Source organism: Polistes canadensis, unplaced genomic scaffold (assembly GCF_001313835.1).
Source record: "Polistes canadensis isolate GaletaPanama2010 unplaced genomic scaffold, ASM131383v1 scaffold_20, whole genome shotgun sequence".
NCBI lineage: Eukaryota > Metazoa > Arthropoda > Insecta > Hymenoptera > Vespidae > Polistes > Polistes canadensis.
The window spans coordinates 583986-598525 of record NW_014569567.1 but is presented as its reverse complement, the minus strand read 5'-3'; the positions used below and the strand labels follow the sequence as shown (position 1 = coordinate 598525).

Genomic DNA, 14540 nt, shown 5'->3' with positions numbered 1-14540 from the left:
GAGAGAGAGAGAGAGAGAGAGAGTGAAGAGGAAAGAAATGTACGGATGGAAGAAAAGTACGATTGCTATAATTAGTTTAGGAATTTTTTAACAAGAAGATAGTGTAAGAGAGAAGGAGGAAGAAAAAGGTCATAGTTTCTGTACTTTATAAACGTTGAATGACTTTCGAAGCAAATGGAGAAGCGCATCGTTACTCCTCCTCGTCGTCTGTTTCACCGTCTAATGGACGTATGGATGGATACTCTGGCGCTCGTGCAAATGTATAAGCGCATCTACCCAAGTACCTAACTATGCCACTTAAGACTCCTCCTCCTCCTCCTCCTCCTCCTCCTCTTCCTCCTTCATCACCCCTCCATCGTATCTCTGAATCTTTCTCTCTTATGCTACCCGATTTTCCCGTTCTCTCTCTCTCTCTTTCTCTCTCAATGTAGCTGCGTTCTCTTTTCATTTTCAACCCAACCATCCTTGGCTTCCGAAATTAGAAAACTTTTTATGTACGCCAATTTTTAACCAGCGCACGCTCTTCAGTGGTAATTACTTTTTAAGCTTCTCCTTTGCATATTATCTTCGGTGGTGGTGGTGGTGGTCGTCGGTGGTCGTCGTCGTCGTCGTCGTCGTCGCCGAGATGGCGGCGAGCATGTTGTAATTTAAAATTTGTATCCTTCGAGAATCACTCTTTAAATATCTGTCGACGTTGAACGATATAACCAAAATCCTTATATTATTTTCTTTATTTAAGTTCTGTTTTTCTTGATAGTAACCTTTGCCAAACTGGTGTTCTTGCTTTCTTCTTGGATTCAAACTCTACTCGTGGAACCTCCGATAGTCATGAATTTCCTTATTTCGTGAAAACTCGTCCTTGTTCTCTCTCTCTTTCTCTTTCTTTCTTTCTTTCTTTCTCTTTCTCTTACTTTACGTTAAAACTCCTTCTACGAGGATGGTTTTTGTAAGCGGTACTCAGTATCTCCCTGGCAATACATACTATACCGTCGTTACTGCCGGCGCCGCCATCGCTTTTTAGTCTGAGAACATTTCAGCCACTATTACGTAATTATTCTTCGCACGGCGAACGTTTTGTTCGGTCGTCGTGGAGGAGGACGCCAGGGACGACGTCGTCTCCTGCCGTCTCTCTCTCTCTCTCTCTCTCTCTCTCTCTCTCTCTCTCTCTCTCATTTCTTTATTTCTTCCTTTTCTCCCTTTTTATTTTCTTGCCACCCACCCTACCTACCTACCTACCTACCTCCCTCCCTCCCTCCCACCCAGCAGCCCACTCCTTCTCTTCTTCCTCCGGTCCCTTTTTCTGCTCCAGAGATCTTCCTGTTTTCGCCGGGGGAACGGGAAATACATCTGCTAATTTGCATAGTAAATTTGCGTAGCGCACCGTAACGTTTCCGAAGCGCCGCTACGGTCTCTTTCGCTCGGACGACGAGAGAAAAGAGGTTGGATGAGTAGGATGAGAGAAAAGAGAATGTTGTTACCAAAGAGTAAGAGAAAGAGAGTGAGAGAGATAGAGAGTGAGAGTGAAAGACAGAGGGTTAAGGATAGGGGAAGGGAAAGGGGTAGAATTGAAGTAAAAGAAAAAGATAAGGAACAGAAAGAAGAATTCTTCTTCTCTTTCTGTTCTGCGGACTGTTCGGTTCCGCACGGTACCACTTTGTAACGCAGCGTGTGTCTCCGGTAAGAAGAAGAAGAAGAAGAAGAAGAAGGAGAAGAAGATAAAGGTACGATCGTGTATATGCTTGGCGAACATCGATAAAACGCGCGCCGATTTACAAACAATGAAATATCGATGCTATCTCACTAAGAGACGTTGGTAACCTTCCTTCGTCTTTTCGATCGTTCCTATCCTTCTTCTTATTCTTATTCCCTTTTTTACCCTTTCCATTTTATTCTTTTTTTTTTTTTTATTTGTATTCTTATTCTTATTCTCCATTCTCTAACTTCATCCCATTTATTCTTTTACCTCTTCCGTTCGACCATTCCAACCAAATGACTCGGACTCACCGAACGTCGATTGAATTCTTCGTATTACTTCATTACGCGATTATTGCTGCATCAATATGTTTGTGTCCGTTTGAATGAATTTAAATTACGTATAGTTTTGTTGTTGTTGTATTTATGAATTCATTAATAATGATGTTTAACTCGTCGTCATTTTATTTTTATCGATGATACGACGACAACGACGACGACGACGACTTATCGACGCCATTTATACTATTTTGCGAAAAGTTTTACGTTTAAAATGTGAGCTTTATTTTTCTTTTTATTCTTCTTTCTATTGCCACCTACTTGTTCGAGAAAGATACGCGAGAATAGAAAATGATAAAAATTGAAAGGAATAAAAAAAGAAAAAAGAAAAGGCTCGAGAATATTGCCCAGAGAAAAAAAAAAAAGCTTCAAGATATCATCCTTCCTGTCTCTCGAATTATCGTCGAACACGGCGGCGGCGCCATTGAATCGACGCATCGAAGCACGAAGACGAATCAGTGTGGGTATAGATATCTACCTACGTGTTTCACTGTGATATATACGTATGCGTATATATATATATGTATATTAGTTATACGTGTATATAAGTGTAACACACACGGTTGGTCGTTTCGAGGGCCTTCCACTTCCGTGTCATTTCGCGACAGTAACCACGAGCCGTCCATTATGAAACCGGAAGCGTCTGATTACGTTGCTACCACAGTGTTCACTCCTCCCCTCTCCTACTTTCAAACCCTCGTCCACCTACTTTGGATTTATTTTTTCTAATTGGTTAATTGGTGGTGACTGCTACCGCGTATTTTCACAAAGAAAAAGATCCGAATAATGGAATTGTTACGAATGTGGGATAGAATGTGGGGTTATCTTTGATATAATCTTTTTTTATTTATTAATTTAAACCTTCACGTTAAATGAATATCTAAATGATTTTTAAATATAATTAATTAAATAAATAGATTTAAATATAGAATTAATACAATGATAGATATTACTTTTAGTTCAATCTAACGATTAATGTTTATTTTTTATTGTTACAGGTAAGTTCCTGAAAAAGAAAATGAACACACTTATGGTGATCATGTGGGAGGAAGGAAACGACGGAACATCCGAACAACAGGTCGTATAACCGAGAAAATAGGAGCTCAATTGGCGCGGAAACTGGCTCGCTTAAGTCGAGCCAAATCGCGTAAACAGGGAGTATAAAAAAGATAGTAGAACCGGGGAGTTGATTAGAAAGGCCGCGACCAGGGTTTTACAAGGGTGGATTTCTGAAACGACATACCTACGCTTCGGGGGGTTGGCGGGGACGGGGACGGGGGGATGGATAGAGGGGCTGGGTGTGCTGCTGGTGAAACGAGCGAAAAGTCGTTAACGACGGTTTAAGCTCGCGACTGAATAATAGATCGTATAAGTTCCTCCCTCGGTTTTAAGTAACGCGAAGTAACGCTCTCTTTGCCATAGGGGCAAGAAGGGTACTCTCCTTTATTACATATTTTTATATTTGATATTTTTAGAAATATTTTAGCTTTTTTCTTCTTTTTTTTTAAATACTGTTAAAGAACAAGAAAACGTAAACGATTTTCGATTATTTCAATGAAATCGAATTAACATATCTATAATGAAATAATAATTTCTTCGTTATACGGGATTTAATTAATATACATATATATATATATAGGAAAAAATTATTTAAACATTTTTCTTATTCTTTTTTCTGAATAATATTAATAAGAAAAAAAGAGAAATTACGTATTGTCGAGAATTTCAACAATTCTAAAGCATAAACACTATCACCAAATTCACGTTGTTTTCGCTCGATAAGAGATCTTTTCGGTAAGAATATCTCCAGTGGATTATCTCGATGCGAAAGCTCATAATTGCTAATAGCTCGAACTAACCGGCTCTCTCTTCTCTCTCTCTCTCTCTCTCTCTCTCTTTCTCTCTCTCTCCGTCCCTCTTTCTCCTTGTACTCTTCCTCATCCTGTTGTTTCTCCTCTTCCTCCTCCTCCTCCTCCTCCACCTGCACACACTAGCTCGGTTCTCTCGCATTCTACCACCACGCACCACGTATATACGTCGTTACCTAAAGTTTCGCAATCAACGGTGCAACGAGCGTGCAACCTTGTTCTACCAACAATGTAGCTCGTCGTCGTCCGGGCAGCTGAAAGAAACGATAGCACGAAATTGCCAGGCGTTTTCGAAGCTCGCACACGAGCTCCATGGCTCACTGCGAAAAGTGAAAAAGAGAGAGAGAGATAGAGATAGAGATAGAGAGAGAAAGAACGTTTTATTAATAAGACAACGTTAGAAAATTCATCGACGTTAACGTACTTACATCATTTTACCACCGACATAATATTACATTAACTCTAGGTAACATTATTAGAGTCTTTCTACGTATTGGCGCGTTTCGCGAATGAAACCATTTAAATATAGAACGATCGAGAGTTAAATTTATGCATCGGCGTCGATCTGTTCTATCTATTTAGTTAGCTAGCTATTCTATCTATCTATTCAATGTCTTTCTATATTTTTCTAATTTTTTTCATGTTTCGATATTAAAAAAAAGAATAGTTTCTTTAAAATCTCTTTTGCCTTTTTGTTTTCATTACGAATTCAATGTAATTATTATCTCTATCGATAATTTTAATTCAATCGATTTTTGATATTTAATTTCTTTCCAATCTACCGAACGTGGCATTTTGAAAATAATTACGAGTCGTGAAAGATCAATTGACGCGATCTCGAAGTTTTATTCTTTTTCTTTTTTTTTTTTTAAATCAAATAAGAATAATTATATATGGAAAATATATAATACGAGATAGAAAAAGAAACAGAGAGACTGATAGAGTGAAAGGGTAAAAATAGGAAGGAGGGTTTAGGGGGGGTATAATTCTCTTTAATAATCATCGCCAATGCAACAAACGATGCTCAAATAATTTTGATAAAACGACCAAGTGTCGCACGAGTACTCGAAAAGTTAGAGTGAGTGAATGAATGAATGTATGTGTATGTATGTGTGTGAAAGAGAAAGAGAGAGAAAGTGAGAGAGAGAGAGAGAGAGAGAGAGAGAGACGGAAAGAGAAGATTTTTGTAAAATTATCGTTATATTCGCGATGCTAAAGCGATGACAATTTTTGTTGAAAAATGTCTTCCAATTACGAGGAAGCGCGCGTGGCGAGCTTAAAAAAAAAAAAAAAACAGAAAAAAAAAACAGGAAAAAAACAGAAAAAAGAAAGAGAGAGAAACGAGAACGCGTGGTTTGAAGCACGCTCCTCGGCTGTTTGTTGAGTTTTAACGAGTCCTCGCGCAAAATTAACTTCGTTAGCGGTGCTTGCGCGTTAAGCACGCGAAAATTTCGTTTTGAAAAAGTATCGAAGTTAACTGTGAGTTTGGCAGCGAGAAAGCGAGAGAGAGAGAGAGAGAGAGAGAGAGAAATGGCTGACAGACAGACTGACAGACAGACTGACTGATCCTTGTCCACATTTCTCTTTTGTTGAACATCAAACGAAGTGAGTATTTGGTGTCATTAAAATTTAGGATTTCTCTCTCTCTTGCTCCTTTTTCTTCTTTCATTTCCTCTTTCAATTTCTTCTTCTTTTTCTTCTTCTTCTTCTTCTTTATTTTCTTCAAAAATCGAGGAGGAAACGTCTAAACGCAAGACGAACTCCGACTTTCGAAGCGACGTGTCGCTATTCGTTGAAAACAACGAGCACACAGCTTTCAATAAGAAACTTTCGGTGTAAGGGTCCAGGTGCGCCGGCCGAACTTCCTTCTGTGGTGAGAAAGAAATAGAAAGAAAGAAAGAAAAGAAGGAAGGAAGGAAGGAAAGAAGAGACAGGGAGAGGGAAAGTGCTAGGCGCCAAGGGAATAAAAGTTTTGTTGGTTTTTAAACCAGTTCCGCGCTTTTTTTGAACACCTTTAAGACTACATGCTACAAATTTTCCACCTTTACTTTCCCTGCCCATCTCTTTTCTTTCTACCTTAGGCTATAACACCTTTTTCTACATTTTTTCTTCTTCTTTTTCTTCTCTCTCTCTCTCTCTTTCTCTTTCGTTTCGTTTTTTCCTATCTTTCATTCTTTGTCCGTTAAGTTTCTTTAACCAGTTTTTCTCTTTCTAACGCGTATCTCCATTAAATGAAATTGATACGAAATTTATCGACGAATAAATATATTTTTATTCAAGTTTGTGTTTATCGAGTGTCGTATTTTCTTCCAAATATTTTTACTCGATATTTATAATAAAATAACAATTATATATATTATTTACAATTTTCTTTCGTAATACCGCGTAACAAAATCTATTTACATTAATTGACTAATTTATTTCACATATGTAATTTTGTCCAGTTAAATAAGATTAATAATTAATATATTGTAATATCTAGAGTAGATTTATTTAAATGAATATTTTTGAAGTATCGTTATCTATTTTAAACGTTATCATTGTTTTTATCACGAGACAGAGTAATGACATGATCTCTCTCTCTCTCTCTCTCTCTTTCTCTTACTCTCTTTCCCTTTTCTATCTGTGAGTGAACACAAATGGAAGAACTCGCTCTAACTTTTGCCGTTTGAAAATGCCACGGGTAGTGCTTTTGCTGGTAGCGACGTTTTCGATTACGTTTTCCCTCGCGATTCTCCCTTTTCGTCGAGCGTACTCGGTTAACGCTCTCGGCTTTTTTACTTCCTTCGTTTTCGAGTCGTTTCGTCTCGACGCCCTTCGAGTCTCGTTCGAAATCCAACGACTTCGAGATCATCTCTACTATCGAACTTTGTCGAACAACAATCCCCCCACCCCCACTCTTGTCCTTTTTATATTTCTTTGCATTGTTTTTACTCTACGTTATCCGCAAAAAAAAATTAATTTCCAAAATATAATAATATTTTTAATAAAAGCAGACCTGTTTCTTTTTTTCTTTTCATATAAAAATTAAACAACTTGTTGACTCTTATATTGCATTCAGAAAAAGAAAAAAAGAAAAAAAGAAAAAAAGAAAAAGAAAACGATTATATAATAAGGAAATTTAGTTGCGCTATTAAAAGAAAAGCAACTCTTTTAAAAAAATTGCATTCTATTTTGTGGTATCGCACACAAAACACAATGCTTACTCTTCACGAAGAAGAAGAAGAAGAAGAAGAAGAGAAAAAAAGGCTCTTTTGTTCACGTCAATAATTCGCAATATGCAAGGATTTTCTTTCTTCTTTCTTTTCTTATTTTTTTCTCCCCTTTTTTGTTTTATCAACGACGATAGCTGAAAAGCAAGTACTCGCTTGCTTACTTGCTTGCTTGCTTGCTTGCTTGCCTACTTGCTTGCCTACTTGGTTGCTTGCTTACTTGCTTGCTTGCTTGCTTACTTGCTTACTTGCTTCTGGTCGCAAGGCAAAAGCTGCAAGAAAGGAACGTACTCGAGGAGTTCGTCGACGACTCATTAATGTTTTCGAAACTGGCATTAGCGTGCACTTAAGAGTCTTAAGATAACGTAGTTTGTGTGTAGGTAAGTTGAAGTTGTCGGGAAAACGCTCGTTCCAAGTACTCGTACGCTACTTCTCTAAATCTTTTTTTTTCTTTTTCTTTTTCTTTCTTTCCTCCATCCCCCTTTCCTTTTCTTTTCTTTTCTTTTCTTTCCCCTTTCCTTTTCATTTTTTTCTTTCGAACAATCTTTGCGCGAGAGAATGAGAAACTTCGATTATCGAGTACGATTTTGTGGGAAAAAAAAACAAACGAAGAAAATACTTATCACGTGTTGGTGAGATTAATGAAAGGTTAAGAGTAATAATCGAACTTTCGAACGGATCATTCAAGATTTATTATACCGAAATTAATCAATCGCAATCGTGTTATATAAATTATCCAACGATATATCGCACGTTTCTTAAAATTGATCAAAGTTTCATTTCGTTTACGTTATAAATTCATTTAGCGCGTTATTACTAATCAGAAAGCGTACTGAAATTCATGTTTTAACATTAACATATACATATGCGTACTTAAAATATTAAAATTCCATTCTCTAAATTCTATATAAACATTTTAATGATCGTATTATAACATATACTCATTTCATTGATAACATCTGATATTTAATATTCATACACATTTACATACCTACTTGATATATTAAAATTCCATTCCCCGGTGAGATAATTTCGAGAACTAACTTTCAAAACACACTCGAATAATACGGAAAACATCGACTGTATAACGTTTTTTACTAAAAATATTTAACGGTTTAACCTTTCTAAACAAATTTTCTTATCGTCGATAATTAGAGAAAAAGAGAAAGGAGATCAAGTATATGAAAAACGACTTGCTGTTTTTAGATAACGCTTTTGGCATAATTATRATTGACTTACATTGATTGCGATTATCACTGTTTTCCAATAAGAAAATAGTTCAGTGATCGTCCAATGTAATGCCTTGATATTTCCATACTCCTTACCAATCTTCTTCGAATGCTGAAAAATGTAAAAACGGTATTAAAAAAAGTATCAAATTTATTTCGCATATACACGTGCGTGTTTTRTTACTGTGCAAATGATGTGCATATGTGTATGTGTGTGTATGTACTGTTGGCAAGTGATGTATATGTATATACATTTATTAATTAGAAAATCGTTAAAAAATAGGATAGAAAACATTGTATCTAATGTAAATGAGTCAAAAAAATGTATAATACGTACGGTAGGAACAATTCTAAACACGTCACGTTGGTAACCGAGARGAATAATGAYTGAGAAMGGTAGAGGTGTGTAAGAGGTCAAGTTTATCGAAAGAACAATTTTTTGATCATTTAATGTTTTGTTTATACGTATATACATACATATCTCACTCCTCAGCCRGTATTTATATTCGAATGTTKTTTTTATTCCATTAAACATTTCGTCGTCGAGTTATAACCTTCGTGTACGTTCGCTGTTCGTCGATTGTATTCGTAACTTTGTTCGTAATTTATTGTCAGTCTTCTTCGACGCGTCGAGATGTATACATATGATATTAGAAAAGTGTCAAATTTATTTCGCGTATACGCGCGCGCGCGTGTGTTTTTGTGTATGGGTGTGTGTGTGTGTGTGTGTTTTATTGCTGTGCAAATGATATGGATAGCTGCGTAGGTGTGTCTACTGTTGGTAAGTAATACACCTACATATATGTGCGTACGTGTATATGTCAGCGTTGCAACTAATTATTTCACGAATTCACGTATTTTACGAACTAAAAGTTAATATATCTTATTTTTTTTTGTATTATGTTCGGTATCTTCGTCGAGTGTATTCGTAACTGTTTTCCATAATTTATTATAATTTTTGATTAAACGCGATGATATACATATACGTCAAAAAATATATTTTATAATATCAAATTCTAGATGGAACCGAGTAGTAATTTTTAACTAAAAATGTATCAAAGTTATCCGAAACAAAAGGCCATCCCCATACGTCTTTTCGGACGATAAAATATTCTCACATTTTTATATCTTGGATAAAAAAAAAAAGAAGAAGAAGAAGATCGGGGTCGGATAATAATTATAATAAAAAGGTATCTGCTAAGTGTGACGAGGGAGTTTAACGATAGTGTAATTGGTATCATTCATTCAGTAAGGCAATTAGGGTGGAAATATTCTTTAACGTTTTTTCCTCTTCGTCGTCGTCGTCATCGTCGTCGTCGTCGTCGTCGTCGTCGTCCTAGTCGTGTTCTGGGTTTAATGAAATATGACGAAATTGAGGAGAATAAGTGCCGTTAGGAATGGATCGCAATAGTTTTCACGAACCCACTACTCGCTCTTTTTTCTTTTTCTTTTTTTTCCCTTTCTTTTCTCCGGTTTTTCTCTTTCCAGTTCTCGATCGACGACTCATCTTCTTTCCAGGAGTTGCTGAAGCATTCGAAACGATCGAGATATCCCGCGGCTCTTGGGGCCGTGTCAACCTTTCGAGGGCGCCCCATTGTCCTGCGCCTTTCAGTCTCGGAAATGAAGTAATGGAAACGCGGTTGGGTTCTTCTTCTCTCCCTCTTTCCTTCTCTGCACGACTCTCGCTTTAGTCTTTCTTTCTTTCTTTTGTTTTTTTTTTTGTTTTATCCCACTTCTCTTCTACTTTTCTCTTCTCTCTCTCTCTCTCTCTCTCTCAGTTTCTCTTATTTCTTTACTTCATATTCTCCTTTTCCCTTCTTCCTCCTCATTTTTACCGACTCGGCCCGTTACCCGCGACTATTACTATACTTCGGTTAGCAGCAATCGTATTAGAACCACGTTTTGCCCTACGTCATAAAGCTTTCTTTCTTTCTATATTTCTCTCTCTCTCTATGGTGTGCTACGGTAAAGAGTGTGCAACGTTATCGCAAAGACTTTTTCGCTAAGAGAGAAGAGACCGACCACCTCCTTTCGTGGAAATGATTCGTGCTATGTAGTATATACCTTCTACCTTAGAAAACCTTTCTCGATTATCTCGAGTACTTTTGAAAGCACAAAGCCGACGGAGAAAAAGAAATAGAAAAAGATGGAGATAGAGAAAAAGATAAAGGGAGACAGGAAAAGCTGCTGCCTGCCTGCCTTCCATGTCTCATACTGTTTGCTGTCGAAATTTCCGAAGAATAGATCAGCCCAATAAGTAGAACTCGGTATTAACCTTTTTCTCTCTCTCTCTCTGTTTCTCTTCATAAGGAGGATGGAATCGTAGATAGGGTGGTGATAGTGGTGGTGGTGGTAGTCCAACGAGCTTGATCTCGGAAAAAGTTCAAAGCTTTGTGAGACAGAATGGATTTTAAAGCGAACGAAGTAGCCAATAACTTTTATCTTTAACGACTAACGTTTTCTATTTCCTTTTCTTTCATTCTTCTTCTTCTTCTTCTTCTTTTTTTTCTTATTATTATTTTTCCTTGTTTTTCTCCCGTTCGTAGATATTTTCTTTCTCCCTCGGATATATAATATAGTACTTCAGGTAGAATTGAGTACTCAGCTCGCGGCATTTAGAGCTCTGCATTTCCAGCTATGTGTCACGAGTTTATATCACCCGACCAACACACTCGAATTCTATATTTTCTTTTTTTTTTTTTTTTTATCCGATCCGTTCTTTCCTTATCTTTTTCTTCCTCTTTTAGTCCATCTTTGCTATCATATTTTTTTTATTCTTTCATTCGTTTCTTTTCGTTTCGTTTTTCTACTTTTACGACACAAGCGCGAGCTTAGAAATACAGTAAAAATTGTTCTTCGCAAAACTTCTTTTTCTCTTTCGTTCTTTCATTTCTTTTTTTTTACTTACTTACCTTACTTACCTTACTTACTTACTTTGGTCACACAAGATGACGCCGAGGGGTAAAAGGCTTTCGGAGATTTCAAGTGGTAATTTATTTCCGGTTTCGCGAGGACCGTCTGGAGTGTGCGGCCGGTTGCGACAAAGGAAAACTATCCTCTTGAGTCTCGTCGATGTTGGAACGTCGGTTCTTCTCTTCGTCTTCTTCTTCCTCTTCCTCTTCTTACCAATTTTACTCTACTCTTTCTCTCTCTCTCTCTCTCTCTCTCTCTCTCTCTCTTTCCCGCACATTCTGTCCTTTTCCCTTCATTTTCTAGCACGTCTTTCCTGTTTTTCTCTCTGGATTCTCCTTGACTTTACCGTAGAAAACGTCCACGTCGTCTGCCTTCGTGACTTTGTCGCCACAAATTAGGGTGAAAAATCAGTCGCTAGGAAGGTCCATTAAAACTCTTGCTTGACTTTACTTCGCGAGACTCTCTCGCTCTCTCTATCTCTCTCTCTCTCTTTTTCTCTCTCCCTCTCGTTCTCTCTTTCTTTCTCGTTTTACGCGCTAACGGGAAACGGGAAACGTTGTTTCTGATTACGTTTGACGCTGATTTTACGGATTATTTAGAATTTCCCTTGTTCATTTGGCAAAAGGGAAACTTTGTTGTAATCTATCTATCTCTATCCTCTTATTTGGTATTCGTCATTTATTACTTTTCATTTTATCGTCTCCCTACTAATTTATGTTTTCATCACATTTCATTTATTTCAGCTTTTAATGCTATACAATTTAATCATTAAATTGAAATAACCCTTCTCCTCCCCACCCCCGGGAAATAAATACTTTCCTTAACGTTGTTTTAATTACACTTTTATTTATTAGAACGGTATTTGTAACTAAAACAAAATTACCTATTGTAATGATTAAAAAATAATATAATTCGTCCAGTATTTATATTAATCTTTATATAATATTGACCACAACAATCTCTTTTTGTTGATTCTGTATACTACTGTATATTCATCGATTGTGTGAATAGCGAATAGAAATAATGACAATGTTCTGGAAAAATAGATAGTCAATAAATAGAGGAGGGTTTTAATTAACGCGATTTTATATCTTTGAACGTGAATGCGAACATAGGACAGATGACGACACGACGCCGGCTTTGCCGTATGTAGTGGCGGTCATGTTAATTAATCATTATCCAATCGTCGATTTTCGGACGGAACGTATGCGGACGAGTAGGACGAATAATTTATCGGGACGGCGGACTAATTACTTTTTGGCGTACAATGGTAATAGTAGTAATACGCATTCGCGGTAAATTAAGCGACGTACTCGAACCATTGTACGGTACATAATGGATATTACGTCATATGGGAAATACCTATCTACCGTATGCTTGGTATATGGTAGATACCTTCTCTATGTTTGACCAACCTCTCTGACCTTCCCCCCAGCTCCCCTCTCCCCTTCTCCCCCGCACCCCACTCCACTCCCCCCACTTACTCTCATAGAACAGGTACGTACATTTGAACGTACTTCGTGCATAATAAATTACGCATAATTAGAGCGTCTTCCTCGCGAAGATGACGAGTGAAACGCGGTTAAAACGCTTTGTCATTTTCCTGATCGTTTTCGTAGATCTGCGGCAGCGCATCTTTTATTCGTTGTCGTTAGAAAGTTAACTGCGATAAAGATAGATGAATGGAATACTTTCAACGCGAATTATAAATGCTCGTCGATCGCCGTCATTTCTGCCGATGATTCGCTATTTTCTTTGCTTTTTTTTTTTATCCTTCTGTCTCTGAAGTCGTCGTAAAAGGGGAATGAAAAATAAAAAGAAAATGGGTAATAATTCGTAGCTAATTTTCTCGACAGCTGCGGGAGAAACGTTACGCAAACGTATCCGTGCGAATAGTATGCATATATATATATATATGTATATGTATGTATGTATTTTTTCTTTTTTTTTTTTTCGTCTACCTCCTCTTTTCTCATATTTTCTCTCGCGTACTTTTTATTCTTATATTATTTTTATTTAAAATAGAAAGAACGTTCAACTTACCGCTTCTTCTTCGCTTATTCTACGGATATATGTATACTTTACGGATGGGAAAAGTAAACGCTCGGAGTAGGAAAAAGTTGAGAACTCAGGAAGGCAAAGTAAAGTAACGAGCTTTAACGCCTTTTCTTTTTCTTTTTCGATAGTACACGGCTGAACAAGACACGTATGTGTGTATATATATATATATATATATATACTTACTTACTTTGTCGTTTAAAATCGCGCACGGGTATGTATCTACGAAAGAGATTTACTTAAGTCGTTACTACTAAAAATATTTATCCACGTGAGTTCTTCTCCCGTAATCCTATCTACAAGTCTATTCTTTCGAGTATTATACTTTTTTCGCGAACGTGCAAATAAAATTACAAAATATAAAATATAAATTAAAATCTATATATATATGGTCCTTTGTGTATAAATTTTCTTTTATTTTATTTTATTATTTGTTTTCTTTTTTATTTGTAAAGACGAATGATCAATTATGAAAGTACACGTGGTACGAGAGAGAAAAAAGAAGTAACAAGAATCGTACGAAAAGAATTTAAAAGCTGATTGTGAGCGAAAAATGACGATTTTTCCCCCCCCCCTTTCCTCCCTCTTCCATTTTTGTCTCATTCTCTCTCTCTCTTCACACTGACACGGCCATAAAGGCGTTACACGGCGAATACCCAGTGCCAGAATTGACTCTGTAACGAGCACCGTAATAACAAACGGGCACCGACGTAAGTCAAACGAATGGCTCTTTTACGAGTTTCGAGAAGATAGCGTGATGGCGGAGAAGAGTCGAGAGTAGAAAAGGAGAGCCTACGTTAATCTCGCTTTCTTCTACCTACCTATCCCCCCACCACCTACCCCCCCCACTCTTGTCTATCTTCTTTTTCCTTCCTTCCTTTCTTTCTTTCTTTCTTTTTCGAACCGAGCAACGAACAAGTCGAGTAACCATTAAAAAGATATTCTCGTACGAATTTTTGTTCATGTTAAAAGGAAACGAGAGAAAGAGAGAGAGAGAGAGAGAGAGAGAGAGAGAAAATTCGATAAACGAAAGTCCTTTCTTCCCCTTCTTCTTTTTTTTCTTTTTTTAAACTGACTCTTAACATGGAAAGTAACAAAGTATTATAATAGAAAAAAAAAAAAAAAAAAAGGCATACGAGATTAGAGGACTCATTATCCTTTTTGTTTTATCTTATTTTGCGCTTATCAAAAAGAAAGGTACTCCTATTTATATGGTCGTCGATAATAAT

The 14540-nt window shown here is 36.9% G+C and overlaps 1 long non-coding RNA gene across 1 annotated transcript in view; it reads left to right on the top strand.

The window, feature by feature from the left end:
* LOC106793882 overlaps nt 1–14540 on the top strand; it is an 85360-nt gene that overhangs the window by 58872 nt on the left and 11948 nt on the right. The window contains exon 2 of the long non-coding RNA XR_001382473.1: nt 3030–3109. This is a non-coding gene — a long non-coding RNA (uncharacterized LOC106793882). The remainder of the gene's footprint in view (nt 1–3029; nt 3110–14540) is intronic.